The sequence below is a fragment of the Mustela putorius genome, unplaced genomic scaffold (genome assembly GCF_011764305.1).
Source record: "Mustela putorius furo isolate JIRA1106 unplaced genomic scaffold, ASM1176430v1.1 tig00000174_pilon_pilon_pilon, whole genome shotgun sequence".
Classification (NCBI taxonomy): domain Eukaryota; kingdom Metazoa; phylum Chordata; class Mammalia; order Carnivora; family Mustelidae; genus Mustela; species Mustela putorius.
Genome location: NW_025421304.1, coordinates 4,633,953 through 4,650,562, shown reverse-complemented (window position 1 = coordinate 4,650,562; position 16,610 = coordinate 4,633,953). Strand labels below are relative to the sequence as shown.

The following is a 16,610-nucleotide window of genomic DNA, read 5'->3' as shown; positions in this document are numbered from 1 at the left end:
ACGCCCATTAACAGAAGAAACAGCTTATCCAGAAGCACCCTGAACACAGACTTCTCACAGAAGAACCATTGCAGAAACAGAATGTAGATCTCTTTGCGCAAAGGCACACTCCCTTATTTTCTCCAGAAGGGAACCTCATTAACAGCCTTATTCCAAATGACTTTCTTGCTTGACTGTCCATAGGGTCCCATGATAAGTAAGGATCCCATATGTATGAGGGGAGTCAGGAAGACAGGACATGCATATATGTGTGCCCTGAGGACTGTCCCTGTATCCTGCTAAAACCACACACTGGCTCTCGTGGAGCATTCCAGAGGTTTTAAGGAAGGGTTTTCATGCAGGAAGGCCAAGAGAGCCATGCGCATCTTTGTTCTCCCGCTGGAAATTCAACTGTATATAAGGAAGAGCGAATGTTAAATCATTTAAAGAGAGCTATTTTTCATAGTTTCCAGTACATAAATGTGCTCCAGTACATGTTATTGTAAAATAGTGTTTCTACTTACGTTCTTATACATCTGTTGTGTTTACTCATCCTCTAGTTCTGACTTTCAGAAATAGCAATAAATCTATTTTTTAATCCCCTCTCCTGATGACTGATTATTCATCGCTAAAAGGGATGGAGGGAGGTCCACGTGAGGAGTGACCCACTCTCTAGAATATCTTACTCTCGCAAGATAAACAGGGTCCGGGGAGACTCCTCTTCCGTCCCGGAGAGTTTATGCAAACTAAGTAAGAATTGGTGGCAGCTCAAATAAATATAAATTACCCTCCAGTGGACACTCCAACCACTTGTTACAGTCAATTTCAACAAGGAGGAGCCAATGATGACATCTACACAAACAATACAATTCATTTTTATACCACATCCCTAATATGAAGATCACAAATGGCTTTGTGGAGTCAGTCATCACTGAACTAAACCCAATAGGATGGGAAGTCAACCAGGTAGAAGGAGGAGGAAGAAGAGCCTCCACTTTTGTAAAGAGGGGAAAAGTTGCCCAGGCAGGTGCCTAGGAGGATGTATCAGCCAGGATAGGATAGTTTTGTGCTGCTGTAACAAATAACCCCAGAATCTCAGTGGTTTAACACAGCAATGTTACTTTCCCGCTCTCACAAAACCCACTGAGAGTCTGGGAGGCCCCCAGGACAGCTGTGCTACATTCCATGTGACTTAGCGGTCCAGCCTACATCTCACCATAGGTTTCTATGAGCAGAGGAAGCCAGAGAGGCCATGATGAGCCACACACAGGCTCTTCTGTGCTTTTACCTGGAAGCAGCCCTTTGCCCCAGCAGAAGACACACCCTCTGTGTTTGCAAGGAGGCTGGGAATTTTGGGAGAATGGAGAGGAATGCTTGGTGGACATCACTGTCTCTACCACTGCTCACAAATGATTTCACAGAAAATCGATCATTGTAGAAGGAAGACAGCTCCTAAGCAGAACATATAGTGAAGGTCATTCCAAGCACTTTTTCCAAAAAACTGTTTCCTCCCTTTGTCTCCAACTAAACTACGCTTTGCTTAACTGGATTCCTTGGCCTAAGAGATTACAGCAAAGTCATTTCCTCATCTATGATATGGGGGTAACAATGCCAGTCTAACGGGCTACCATAAAGATTTATGACTTCATTAATTTTTTTAAAGATTTTATTTATTTATTTGAGAAAGAGAGAGAGTACAAGCAGAGGGAGGGGCAGAGGGACAAGCAGACTCCCTGCTGAGCACAGAGTCCACCACAGGGCTCAGTCCCAGGACCCAAGATCAAGACCTGAACTGAAATCAGATGCTTAACCGACGGAGCCACCCAGTGCCCCTAAGACTTCATGAATTTTAAACTGTGCACTGTGAGTGCACACATTCAGGTTAGTAGAAATGACATCCACAACCAGTGTTTTAGCATGTTGGGACATGACCTGGATCAATGACCAGAACCATGGCACCCACAGTAGTCACCAAATGGTTCTATCTAATGTTTACCTAGTTGCTTTGGAAACTACATTGCTTTTAATGCCCCCTGTATTCCTGTATTTGCTTTAACCTCTCCTCCCCCATCTCCTGTATGTAAGTTCTTACCAAGTTTCAGAAACTCTGGGTTCTATATACTTGATCCTACAGCAGAACAGCTAGATTATTGGCCAGAATTTTGCTTTTTAGATGAATTCCAACAGTTCCCCGGGATACCTTGCAGCTCGGATCCCCTGCTGGGTTCTTCGATTTGCACTTAGCAACTGGCTCATTTTGTTAGTTTTTTCACATGGGGAAGGTACTTCTAATGGATATGTGAGAAGGATACAGGGTCTGGGTCTTTTTCCAAAGGTCTAATGCTCATTTTTCTCACTGGGTTTTTTGGGGTTGGTTTTTTTTTGTTTTGTTTTGTTTTGTTTTTTTTTGTTTGTTTGTTTGTTTGTTTGTTTTTGCTTAGCCATGTATGACAAACTATCCTTCCCCAAAGCTTCTTGATACCTTATCATCTCTAGGTCACATCAGAAATGACTGATTGCAAACAAAACTACCCTGAGACTCAACAAAAGGGAAAAAATGAGGTGGAACCTCTCTCACTGATTCAGTGGAGATGGCATGACATGAAAGAGTGGAAGTATCCTGACTTTGACCTTGGGGTCCAGTCTTAACTCCACCATTTGCTAACTTGGTCTTGAGCCAATGGTGCCCTTTCTTTGGCCCCTCTGGGCAGAGCAGAAGAACGGTATAGGGGAGGGTTCCACAAAAAACATGCCAAAGACTGTGGCTTGGTGAGTATGGAGCTCTCAGTGAAATCCAGTTCTCCTACTCAAATCTCTGGTGACACACTCACCCTTGGGCATGCAAAGTGCGGTAAGACTGTGCCCCCGTCTGAGTGTCACAGGCACACTGGTTCAGGGTATACTTGTAAATCATCTCTTCTTTACACCTCTCTGTTGGTAAAAGGGAGATGCTTCCAGAAAGGTGCCCTTGTGGCTTGACCTCTGACCCAAGAAGCACCCCAATAGGTCAGTCCCTTCCAACCATGGGTTTCTCTACCCAACACTCACAGTGGGAATCTGTCCATTGCTGTTGCTGCCTCTTATATCACTAAAATCAGAATTTGTATTGAATCATGGGTCCGTTCTCAGAACATACCACTCTATGCCCAGTTCGACTTGCTTACTTAACCAGTCCACTGGCTATTTCAACCAAATTACAAAAAAACACAAAGATAAAATAATGAGAAATAAGAATTTGTCACTGCAAACCTGGCAGGCAGGGCCTCTGTTTTGCAAGCAGTTTAAATATTATACTTTTGTGCTTTCCTAAACTAATTTAGCCTACTAATTTTCTATAATTACCTGCATGCTCTTAGCTTCCGCTGGTCAGATGAGTTCTGAGACACTTATATAACCAGCATTAAAAAGATGCATTTAGCAGCTCGGATTGTTAAAGTAACAAAGCCTATAGAATCCGGAGGTTATTGTATTCTCCCAAAAGTACTTAAATAATAGCCTAAAATCTGAAGAATTACTTTAATACTTCAATAAAAATAACCCAATTCAAAACATTTTCAAGGAAACAGAGTTCTTTGCTCTAGGCTACCGAGTAATGGCTGAGAGAAAGTATATAGCCTGTCACTTCTGATTAGAGAACTGTGCCTCTGTGCTTTGAATGAGGGGCATGTCTGGTAATAGGAAGTGCAGATATTAAAGTTAATAAAATAATGTGGAATACGATATATATGAAACTTGACCAAGTATAGCACAGAATGTAACATACATTACCCTGTTCAGTCAACTCCTGTGGCCCGGCATCTAATGACAAGCTTAATTTCTGTTTCCAATGAGGGTACAGCTAAAAATACAATTTCCAGATTAGACAAATATTTTATCCGACTCCCTAACAAATGTAACTGGGAATGGCTGACATGTCTACACAGATGCCCAGCGACCATGAGAGGGAATTACTAGGATTGCAAACTGCTCAGCCTGAAAAGTCCATGAAACCTCATCATCTTTGAGGTCATTATAAATAATTAGTTGCAAACACGGCGATGTGGCAGCTTCACCACTGGAAAAGGACAGGGGCGCCTCCATTTCTCTCCCGCCCTGGGAGGCTCTTGGCTCCCTCTCGACACAATCAGGTCTCCCCAAACAACTGGGCACCAAGCCCCCTGCACACCCATGACTACATCTTTAATCTCAAACCCCAACGCCAACTGTAATGGTTTTGTTTTTCGATACATTAACCTTCAACTTGTATTTTCACTATTAAATAACCAGCTTGAGAGCCTCCTGGAATTTTTTTTCTTCCCAGTCACCTACACGAAACCATGTGGTACCCATGATGGGACCCTCTTAAGGGATTTAAAAGCAATTCAATGAGCTAATCTCAGTAAACCCAGAATTAAAGTTCTTGTTTCCATATTTCACTTTCAAAATATTTAGAACTTTGACAGATATGACATTATGTTTTCATTAAAACAGCTGATTTCAAAATGCTGCACTGTGCAGAAACGCCATAAACAGTTTATGATGAACTGCCACACTCTTAATTAAAACAATAAATCCAGCACGCAATATTTGTACAGCCTCTGGTCTGACCTTTGCCTCTTGCTATCCAGCACCAAGCCGCGGCTGCGTTCCCAACGCCAGACGTGGAAGGTTTTAAAACATGATCTGAAAGGCACTAAAGATAAAGTAAGAGAAAACGTACCATTAGTCTTCGCAGTTATGATTAATTCAGTTCATATTTTACAATCTGGTTATGGAGTAAAACTGCAGACTTTACATCAAGTATTTGCCATTCACTCTACCTAATGTATAAAAATGCCTGATATTTTAGAAAATGGCACCGAGCTAATTCACCGCAACCCCGCTGAAGGACAGGCATTGAAATCATAAACACGGAGAGTGATGAGCTCTCCGTCTGAAGTGACGAACAGAACTCACTCGGGTGGACGGTCAGCCTCGGACGATAAATATGCCGCTTGCAGCCCTGTCTCCCATGCCACTCATCTCCGTGCTGCTAGATTTCAGATTAAAATATTCCCTTAAATCTCTCCCGTCTGCTGCTGGAGCAAGCAGCGAGGGTGTTAATTCCCAAACAGGAATAACAGTAAATTTGTGGTACTGGCCCGGAGTCACCAAGTCAACCCCAGACCCTAGCAGCATCAAGGCTGGAAACTGTCCAGAGCTGGGTCGCAGAGCACCCCATATTGAAAGGGAAGCAGGGTGGCTGGGGGACCCCATTCTGCAGCTCTGATTCAAAGGACATACATCGGGCCAGCCAGCTGGCTCCATAAGATAATAGCCCCAGCCACAGCAGGAGCAGAGACTCTCCACAGGAAGGGGAGGGCATGTCCAAGCTCCCCTGTGGTTATAGGGACTAACCACACGGTGCCTGCTGCAGACTGGTCCCCGAAACCTCCCATCATACCTGACCCAAGCACAGGTGTCCAGTTCTTTTCTCTGGGCCTTCCTACCCCAACTCCCCCACACCCTGTACCTATTTACATATGACAAACGCATGCGTGTGGCACATGGACACGTTCAGAGCTGGGTCTAGCAAAGCCTGGGAGGCTGAGCGACAACCAAGTGGAAGGCAATGAGCTGGACTCATTGTTGGTCCCAGGGTCTGGGTGTGGGGGCAGCTGGGGGGGGCAGTTGGAGGTGCAACCCTGTTAGGGGTACCCTGCTTGGTACCCATGTAGGTTCTTGTTGGAGCTGCAGGTAGAGCCCACCAGAGTTCTAGAAAGATGGAGAAGGAAGCCATGCTGGCCAGAGGAGGCCATGCAGGCTCTTAATCCAGGACCTACATCTATTCTGTCCACATCAAAAGGAGTAGAATACCCATTGAGCTACATCTTATTGTGAGGGCCAGACCCCGCCCTACCTAGGGGCTCTGGCTTTCACCCACCTCTGTAGCCTCATCTTGCCTGCCTTCTCCCCTCTCCAGACACCCGACTTCCCACTAAGGGTCCCTTCCAGCCCAAGCAGCCTGTGGACTCACAGCTCTGGCCTGTGTTCCAGCACTGGAGGGAACCAAAGCTGCTTACCCAACTCATGGAGACTCCGAAGGTTACCTCTAGGGAGATATGCCTACCCACTCCCAGAGCCTTCTTCAGTCCTTCATTGGTTGGGGAATTCTGTCCCAGTTGTCCCAGCAGGGGAAGGGCTCTACAGAAAAGCTGGGCCCTTGGGGCATTGGGGGTGGGGGGTGGGGTGAGTCTCTGAGTACAAAGCAGGATTTCTGTGCCCCACCCCCAAGCCCTGCCTCAGGACCAGTCCTGCCCTCCTAGAAGCCATCACTCAGTGCCTTTGCCCTTTGAGTCAAACATCCTAGTTGAAGTGGGTTCCAACCACCCCCTCCCTTTTTACCAAGCAGGGTACCCCTAACAGGGTTGCACCTTCAACACCCTCCCAGCTGCCCCCACACCCAGACCCTGGGACCAGGAAATTCAGCCCCAGACCCTGGGCACCTGCTGTCCCCTCCACTAGTACCATGCACCACACCTTCCAGGTGGGCAGGCCACCCTGGCTGACAAAGGCACACTATGTCTTTAGGATGTCCTTATGGTCACATTTGGCCCCCACCACGGTTCTTGTGAATACACCATTTTTCAGAAGACGGAAGTCTGGAGGAATGAAGTCTCTACCTTAAAATCACGCAAGCCAGTGAATAGCACCATGGAATTAAAATCCACTTCCTCTGCCTTAGGGCTAGCGCTCCTTCAGGAAGCACTCTGTCCTCCTTTGGACAGACTCTAAGACTTTCAAATGGGGGCCCATGGATATATCCTCAGGGGGTCCACAACTGCTTGGGGTAATTTTTAATTTATTTTATTTTATTTATTTATTTATTTATTTTACTATTTTACATTGGTGAAAATCCATCTAAAAGACACAATGAGTGTAAACGTGTTCTGGATCAGGTAGGTGGCCAACCACCGTGTGATTTCCATGACAGGTTTCACGTTTTGCATCCTGTGGGTATCAAAGCACACTTCTGCCGTCATCAAAGATTGAAGGAGGCTGAGGGAGCACTGCAGCTGAGGGAAGGTCAACTGAAATTCTAGAATTCTGTTCATGGGTGTGCAAGCCCTGAGAGACTCCGACCTCGGTTTGGGGGAAGGGGGCGTGTGCTGTGACAGATTGACCTGGGACCCATCAGGAGAATGCAGGGCATAGCATAGAACACGTCCACGCTGCTCTCCACTGAGTCACCTCTCAATCCCCCAGCTGGAGGGCTGCTATAGTCACTCTCTGGTTTCTGTGATCTGCTACAGCTCTCTTGGTTTCTTTCCATCCTACGCCCTCCCTCTGGGTCCACACCCCATGCTGGGGTGTGGGACAGGGTCAGATCTTCCAGATGCTGTATTAGTTTGAGATTTTAGATAGCTCAGACTATTCAGACCATCACAGTGAACCTTTCTTCTTAATCTTGGCAGATCTTAAAGCATAACTTTCATGTGTTGTTAGGCGAATCACGTATCTGCTCTTTGTTGGTTCTTCAAAAAGGAATGAGGGAGGGAAGGGAAGAAAGGGGTCCAGAAAAGAAGGAATCCCTGTCCTGGCACCGGTGATGGTTCAAACAGATGAAATATGGTGGAAAAGTTCAGCCAACCCTGCTCCCAGCCCACCCCACTGCCAAGCGCCCCCATCTGCAAAGAACCTGGGTTATATGGGTCAGTTCTAGACCAATGTTGCAAGTTGTGATTTAGCGTCAGCAAAACAACATCATCCTTTCCATTAAGTGAATGTCACTATTTTGAATTTCATTGGTTTTATCATTTTGTTTGTATTTAACTTGTATATGAGTTGTCTATAAGTTATAAGCATATGGAGTTTAACCTACTACTCTAAGATGTGGAATCAAGAATATTATGATCTTTATCCATTGAGTGGGGAAAGCACTTCACACGGTGCCTGGCCCAAGGCAGGCACTAAATGTCAATAAATGTCAATAAATGTCACTAAATAAATGTCACTAAATCTTGTAATGTTATAATAATAAATATTGCCGCAAAAAAAATAATTTAAGTTACTACTGAGGGTCTGCAATGTTGTTGTATGGTTTTCTTTTTCTTTTCTTTTTTTTTAAAGATTTTATTTATTTATTTGACAAAGAGAGATCACGAGTAGGCAGAGAGGCAGGCAGAGAGAGAGAGGAGGAAGCAGGCTCCTGCTGAGCAGAGAGCCCGATGCGGGACTCGATCCCAGGACCCTGAGATCATGACCTGAGCCGAAGGCAGCGGCTTAACCCACTGAGCCACCCAGGCACCCCTGTTGTATGGTTTTCTTAAGAAGCTACACTAATCAAACTTAAGGAATATTGAGCTGAATTGCATGTCCCCAAAATTCTCATGTTTAAGTCCCAGCATCTGGCACCTCCCAGTGTGACCATATTTGGAAATAGGGTCCTTAAAGAGGTTATTACAATGAGAGTTTTTTTAAAGATTTTATTTATTTTTTGACAGATCACAAGTAGGCAGAGAGGCAGGCAGAGAGAGAGGAAGGGAAGCAGGCTCCATGCTGAGCAGAGAGCCCCATGCGGGGCTCAATCCCAGGACCCTGGGACCACGACCCGAACTGAAGGCAGAGGCTTTAACCCACTGAGCCACCTAGGCACCCCATTATAATGAGTTCTTAATGGTGGGCCCTAATCCAATGTGACGGCTGTCCTTATAAGAAGAAATCAGGACACAGACATGCATAGAGAGAAGACCACGTGAGGACAGCCACTGACCTACACGCTAAAGAGAGAGGTCGCTGAAGAAGTTACCCCCTGCCAACACCTTCACCCCGGACTTCCAGCCCCAAGGACTGTGAACAATAGATTCACAAACCCCCAGTCTGTGGGATTTTGTTACAGCAGCCTGAGCAAACCGCTATACCTCTGAACCCCCAAAATTAGGAACCAACTTGCAATTTCTTGCATTCTGCCTCACCATCCCTTCCATGAGGTGAATCCTGGCCAGCTGGTTGGTCATTGGGAGGAAGGGGAAAGAGAAGCGAGGGATAGAAGAGCTACGGCCCATACCTGGCCACCATCCCAACCACTGAGCTTGCTCACCATGCCTTGAGACCTCTGAGCTGAGCCACGTCTTTTCCAGCAGGTTCTGCACCTTGGTGCCAGAGTCAGCAGGACAGACGTGGTGAACAGCCCCACGCGTCTGCTCCGGGTTGGGGGCTTCTTGGCACGGGCATATGTCTCCTGGGGTTGTGCCTCCAGGGTGGGAGATGGGGCACACACAGCGATGCTGGGGGCTGGCCCCTGGGTGGGTGCTAATTCATGCAGAGTGCCCAGCCCGGGCTCCGGAGCCCCAGCACAGCCCGGGACGCTCCTCACTGCTGCACATCGATCGTAGGGATGCCTGCCCTAGGGAATCCGTGGCAGGTTCCCCACGGCTGTGCCCGGCCCTCTGCTGGGCGGTAGGACTAGAGGCACAGGTCCTCTGGGAGGACAGGGCATCCTCGGCTTTACAACGGGACAAATGGACCATTTCATGTCCCAAAACAGCCTCCCAGGAACACTCCCAAACGGGGCCATAAAAGAAGGTTCAGAACCAAGAACTTTTACAGGGTTTTTTTTGTTTGTTTGTTTTTTTATCTCTGTGTCTATTGAGTTTTATACCCCTTCAGGGTATCTGGGGGCTGAGGGCAGAGTAGAAAAAGGCCTTTCATTAAATGCAGGAAACAGAAACAGCCAGAAATGAGTTGGACTCTTCAATGTCTGGTTTCAAGGTAACTCTTGAAAAACTCCCAAGTCCCCACTGGGCAGCAACCAGCAGGGCAATGCTGTCTGCCTGTTGACGGCATTCTAAGTTCTAGCCTGGGATGCAGCCGTGGCCTGAAGCCCCCAGCCATGGCCAAGGCTTCTTGAGAGCCATGGGGGTAGGGGCAATGAGGGACAGCTGACAGAGCCATGTACCCCAGGGCTCTGGAACAGACGGGCCACCAGCTACACAGGGTGCTGGAGCATCTCACCATTTGCCTCAGAAGGTCTCATCCTACCCTTGGCATCTCACCAGCAGAGGATTAGCCTCTGTGCAAAAGACAAACTGTGGGCTCCAGGTTAGGGAGCAAGGCAGATTAGGGGGCAGAGGGAGAGAGAGAAAGAGAATCTTAAGCACGCTCCATGCCCAGCTCGGGCCCCCAATGCAGGGCTCAATCTCATGACCTTGAGATCATGACCTGAGCCAAAATCAAGAGTCAGATGTTCAACTGACTGAGGCACCCAGGTGTCCCATGGCCATTAACGCCCTCACTCACACTGCATATATCCTACCCAATATACACAATAACCCAAAGACCCACAAAGGGCCCAAACCTTCCCAGAGCCAAGCAATCTACATTTTGCACCAAGAGGCACAAACCCTGGCCCAGGATTGCCTACGTCTCCCCCCCACCCCACCCCCAGGACTCAGGCAGCATCAGACGCCGGCCCCGGCTGGCCCCCGTCTGCCAGCGCGTCATCCTGGGATCCTTCCCACACTCTTCACAAAGCCTGTGCTGCGGAATTTTGCCGTCAGAGAAGTGTGGAGGCCAAGGCAGCCAGAGCTGAGCTCGAGGAATCATTCAGTGGTGACTAGGAAGGACACTGGCATCCCCAAGTCTATTTCCATCTCGAGACTCAAACATTCTGCAAACGCCCTTCCCTCTGCCGTGGAGGTGGGTCCCTGCCAGAAATGCACCCACACCTACTGCTCCCCAAACCCCACATCCAGCGTGCCCAGCAAACACGGGCTGTAGCTTGAAAGCAAGAAAATCAGGAAGCAGAACATTGCTAATTCTCAAGGCAGCATTAACTCATTCGCTTGCACATATGGGGTACTTGGACCCCACTGGGCCTTCTATATATATCACTTATCATACAGCAGGTGCAACTTGGGAGAATTAATGTTGCTATAGGAACATTCGGATCAAGGCTGGCTTCCAGAGTGAAGAGAGAAAAAATAAGTTCTCCTCCTCAGTGTACTTCTCTGTTTTGAGCTTCAAAGAAGAAGCAATGTAATCGAGTCAGAGGAGGCAAGAAGGGGCTTCCCTTAGTGGTTTGGAGAAGGTGAGAATTCCTGGAAGCAGCTCCTTGGGGAGAGGGGAAGGAAGCTCAGAGCCTAAGCTTCATGGCCACATGGCCAAGAGGGCTGGAGACAGGGATCTCGGGGAGCAAAGCCCTGTCCGGGCCAGGAACAGGTCTTGGGGTGCCAAGGCTGGAGGGTTGCCTCAGGGTGCTTCTAGAATCCTCCCTGAGGACAGGTTGAATGTCCCATAAACTCTAGAATATGATGTGCTCACCTTCCCCAGCTCCACATCCCTATGCTTTATTCCTACCTCCTGCCATGCTTCCCAGGGATAGCATCAGGAAAAAAGGGGAGATTAAGGGTGGGTTCAGAAGTCTGCTTTGGTCCCTGATAGACACCCCATGGAGACCCATCTCTGGCTGAGGAACTAGAGCAGGAGACATGTCGGAAGTTTGCTTTAACCCTGGCATTATAACTCAGCTCTCCTTGGGAGCAATGGCTGTGCCCACCTATGAATCCTTCAGCTAAACTAAACTTTCAGTGAAAGATCTGAGCATTTGGCTCACCCATTAGAGGCTTTCCTGACTAGTAAACTGGATATACCCTGGATCCGCCCAGTGTTTGGAAATCCAGAAGCCTACCGTCTCCTTTCGGGAGGGGCAGGGATCCGAAGTCTCCATCCACCACCTCTCCTTCCATATCTGGGGGACTTAGCAGGCCACACCTGCTGAGTGGCCCAGACAGCCAGACATCCCACCTACTGTGAGGAGAGAGACACACATCTGATTTCACCGCATCACCTAGCCCCAGCATCTGGCAACGCGCTCGGAACGGGCTGGCTGAAGGAGTGGATGTTGAGTCCAAGACGACAACAGAGCAAAGAAGGAGAGAAGTAAGGTCAGCCTTCCTGATGCCATTTCCAACTCAGGGTCTGCCAGGTACCCACGTAGGGCCAGGTGCTCTATTTTGCCCAGGGGATACATAGATGAATAAGACATCACCTGTGCCCTCAAGATGGGCACAGCCCCACCCAGTGGAGGGGAAAGGAGAAGCAGGGAAAATAAGTAAATGAAACTGTGTCTTACTTCTGGTCTTCCCGGGAACCAAGGCGAGGCACCTACAAATGCCCATGGAATGAACGTGGATGGTAAAGTGACAGGGACCTGCCCAAGGAATAATGTCAAGTGTCAAAAGGAGCACAGGGTGGGGGAAATTTATTATGGACAAGAAGGTATGGTGCCACGGGCTGTGGCCCACGCTCCCCGCCCCAGCGGATGAAAGGAAACTCTCCAGTTCCACTGGAGACTCAAGGACTCAAGGCTCCCTCCCCATTAGGTATTTCAGACACATCCTAAATACCGTGACCGGGAAAGGGACTGCCACCACCCAGAACTGCTGTTTTGCATTTCATTTGAAGCTGTCTCTACTTTTAAAATATATAGAATGGTCAAGTGGCCTATCTAAGTGCTTCCCAGTCCCCTTTGCTTGGAGCTGCGTACTGAACATCCTAACCACGGGCAGGGCTGAGTCCTCGAGATGCAGAGGGACGAGAAGCCTGTCCCTCGTAGGGGAAGGCAGGCAGGGAGGGCATAAGAATTCTTCTCTTGCCCACCCTCTCAGATCTTCTACACAGATGAAAGAAAGGTGGGTCTGCACCCTCCTTAGGTCCACAATCTGCCCCATTTCACATGTCAGACCAGCAAGGGGAAAGACGACTCAGAGCACCCACGGACACCAGTCATTCTAAGATGGCGGTGGGCAAATGGCGAAGGGTTACCTGGTTTGTCTGAGAGGCTTCCCGGGTGTCGCCAAGACAGAACCCCTTCTAGGGCTCCTGGGTCCCTCCTACCCGCTGTCCCTCTGTTGTGTGTCAGAAATTCCTCTCTTTGTTTCCTGAGCTTACTTTAACTCAAGTGTGGTGTTTTCAATTCTGCCTATGGCGTGGCTTTGGAATTAAGCAGTTTGTGTGCTGACAGCTGGTGTTACAACTGGCCTACTCCCTCTCGCATCCACAGAGAGCCAGCTCGGTGGGTGGACGGCCTCAGAGGAGCTCACGCACGTTCCAACAGCCGTCTTCTCCCCAGGGAGGGGGCGGGAGCCACAGAAGCTGGTGAGAATGCTGTGGGGGCCTCACACAGTCCCGAGGACATCCCAGGGCAGCACGAAACCACTGTTGAAATATTTAGCCCCCATTTTCCAATACGCACCTTTGGGGACACTGTCAGACTCCCAAACACACTCTGTGCCACGGAGATGCCTTCCTCACCTCATCGGTCAGGCAACAGGTCCAGGTTAAGGGCCAGTGCCACTAAGGAGTAGTCACATGGGGCATGTGTGTCCCACAGGCATTACAAATGAGAATTCTGGGTACACAGAATGCCTTTAGAGCCCTTAATTATTTTTTTTAAGATTTTATTTTTAAGGCATCTCCACACCCAACATGGGGCTCGAACTTACAACCCTAAGACAGGAAGTTGCATGCTCCACCGACTAAGGCAACCGGGTGCCCCTTGGGAGTCCCTTATATTCTTTAATCTTGTCCTTTTGTCTCAACACAGCCCTAAGACTCCTACTAGCCCAGCAAACAAAATGGAGAAAGGTGATCCATTTCCCAGGGAGCGAGCATTTCCAGAATTTTGCTGAGTCCAAGGTGCTAAGAAATGGTCCCTACATGCAGAAGCAAATTTGAGGTGACCCCACAAAGACCCGGGAACCCCGTACACTTTCAAGCCTCATCGGAGCCAGTCAGTCAGTCACAGCCAGGCCCCCGCCCCCACTTCATGCATAAGGAACAGAGGCAGTCCACCCCCAGTTCCTATGCCCAACAGACTTCAGGCCCCTGGCAATCCTTAATGTCATCCAACTTATCAGAGGGGGCCAGAGCTGTTTTCATTTTCCTTTGGGCCACTGTATCTCCCTCATAATTTATAGGCCATTTTGCATATCCTAGACATAAAGTGGAAGTTTCTAAAATGATTTTTTTTTTTTTTACTGCAGTAGATTCTAGACCTCAGGATCTGTAAATAAAGTCAACAACTAATCTCAGTGTCTGCTTATTCATATGAATGCAGACTTGAGATTTCTGCAAAAACAAGGAATACGATATTGCTCTTCCCAAAGTTCAGTAAATGGCTTGCAAGGACCTTCAACCCAAGCAACCTTACATTGGCTCCCACTGGTGTCGAGATAAAGTCCCAACCCCCTCCAAGGCCTACGGGGCACACCTGCCTGGTCTGCCTCCCAATGGCCATGTCTGCCGGGCTCTCCTCCCCTGGCCTTTCAGCCCTTAAACACGTCAAGCTCCTTAACAATGTTTATTCTTCCGATCCAAGAGCATGGAATGGTCTTCCATCTTTTTGTGTCTTCTTCAATTTCTTTCATGAGTGTTCTGTAGTTCTTCGAGTACAGATCCTTTACCTCTTTGGTTAGGTTTATTCCCAGGAATCTTATGGTTCTTGGTGCTATAGTAAATGGAATCGATTCTCTAATTTCCCTTTCTGTATTTTCATTCTTAGTGTAGAAGAAAGCCACTGATTTCTGCACATTGACTTTGTATCCTGCCATGTTGCTGAATTGCTGTATGAGTTCTAATAGTTTGGGGGTGGAGTCTTTTGGGTTTTCCATATAAAGAATCATGTCATCTGCGAAGAGAGAGAGTTTGACTTCTTTATTACCGATTTGGATACCTTTTATTTCTCTTTGTTGTCTGATTGCTGTTGCTAGGACTTCTAATACTAAGGAAATGTTGAAAAACAAAAATAAAGCTGGGGGCATCACGTTACCTGATTTCAAGCTTTATTACAAAGCTGTGATCACCAAGACAGCATGGTACTGGCATAAAAACAGACACATAGACCAGTAGAACAGAGTAGAGAGCCCAGATATGGACCCTCAACTCTATGGTCAATTAATCTTCGACAAAACAGGAAAAAATATACAGTGGATAAAAGACGGTCTCTTCAATAAATGGTGCTGGGAAAACTGGACCGCTATATGTAGAAGAATGAAACTCGACCATTCTCTTACACCGTACACAAAGATAAACTTGAAATGGATAAAAGACCTCAACGTGAGACAGGAATCCATCAGAATCCTAGAGGAGAACATAGGCAGTAATCTCTTCGATATCAGCCACAGCAACTTCTTTCAAGATATGTCTCCAAAGGCAAAGGAAACAAAAGCAAAGATGAACTTTTGGGACTTCATCAAAATTAAAAGCTTCTGCACAGCAAAGGAAACAGTCAAGAAAACAAAGAGGCAACCCAAGGAATGGGAGAAGATATTTGCAAATGACAGTACAGACAAAAGGTTCATATCCAGGATCTATAATGAACTCCTCAAACTCAACACACACGAACCAGGCAAACATATCAAAAAATGGGAAGAAGATATGAACAGACACTTCTCCAATCAAGACATACAAATGGCTATCAGACACATGAAAAAATGTTCATCATCATTAGCCCTCAGGGAGATTCAAATTAAAACCACATTGAGATATCACCTTACACCAGTTAGAATGGCCAAAATTAACAAAACAGGAAACAACATGTGTTGGAGAGGATGTGGAGAAAGGGGAACCCTCTTACACTGTTGGTGGGAATGCAAGTTGGTGTAGCCACTTTGGAGAACAGTGTGGAGATTCCTCAAGAAATTAAAAATAGAACTTCCCTATGACCCTGCAATTGCACTCCTGGGTATTTACCCCAAAGATACAGATGTCGTGAAAAGAAGGGCCATCTGTACCCCAATGTTTATAGCAGCAATGGCCACGGTCGCCAAACTATGGAAAGAACCCAAATGCCCTTCAACGGACAAATGGATAAGGAAGATGTGGTCCATATACACTATGGAGTATTATGCCTCCATCAGAAAGGATGAATACCCAACTTTTGTAGCAACATGGATGGGACTGGAAGAGATTATGCTGAGTGAAATAAGTCAAGCAGAGAGAGTCAATTATCATATGGCTTCACTTATTTGTGGAGCATAACAAATATCATGGAGGACAAGGGGTGTTAGAGAGGAGAAGGGTGTTGGGGTAAATTGGAAGGGGAGGTGAACCATGAGAGACTATGGACTCTGAAAAACAATCTGAGGGGTTTGAAGTGGCGGGGGGGTGGGAGGTCAGGGTACTAGGTGGTGGGTATTATAGAGGGCACGGATTGCATGGAGGACTGTGTGTGGTGAAAAAATAATGAATACTGTTTTTCTGAAAATAAATAAATTGGAAAAAAAAAAAAAAACACGTCAAGCTCCTGCTACTCCAAGACTGAGCCCTGGGTCTGCTCCTTTCTCTCCAACTGGCCAATAGCTTCTCATTCTCTTCATTCCACACATACCATCCTTCTTCAGGGAAGTGGTCTTTGCCATCTATTTCACCTTCTTGGAATACCTCCTCTTACCCTTGAAGACTTTTTCCACCCAGCACAATTATATAATTACTATATATTAAATAATATACTATAAAAATATATTGTATATAATACCATACTGTACTGATACTATAAATAATATACTATATATTAAATGATATGTATTACTACATATCAAAAATTACATTTATACTACCTAACTCTGTATGGGCAAGAACCATATGTTTTTCTCAGCATGGTATCATCCACC

At 47.0% G+C, this 16,610-nt stretch overlaps 1 long non-coding RNA gene across 1 annotated transcript in view; it reads right to left on the bottom strand.

Annotated features, from left to right (window-relative positions):
• LOC106007092 overlaps positions 1–16,610 on the bottom strand; it is a 73,321-nt gene that overhangs the window by 2,773 nt on the left and 53,938 nt on the right. The window contains exon 2 of the long non-coding RNA XR_001181618.2: positions 4,567–4,651. This is a non-coding gene — a long non-coding RNA (uncharacterized LOC106007092). The remainder of the gene's footprint in view (positions 1–4,566; positions 4,652–16,610) is intronic.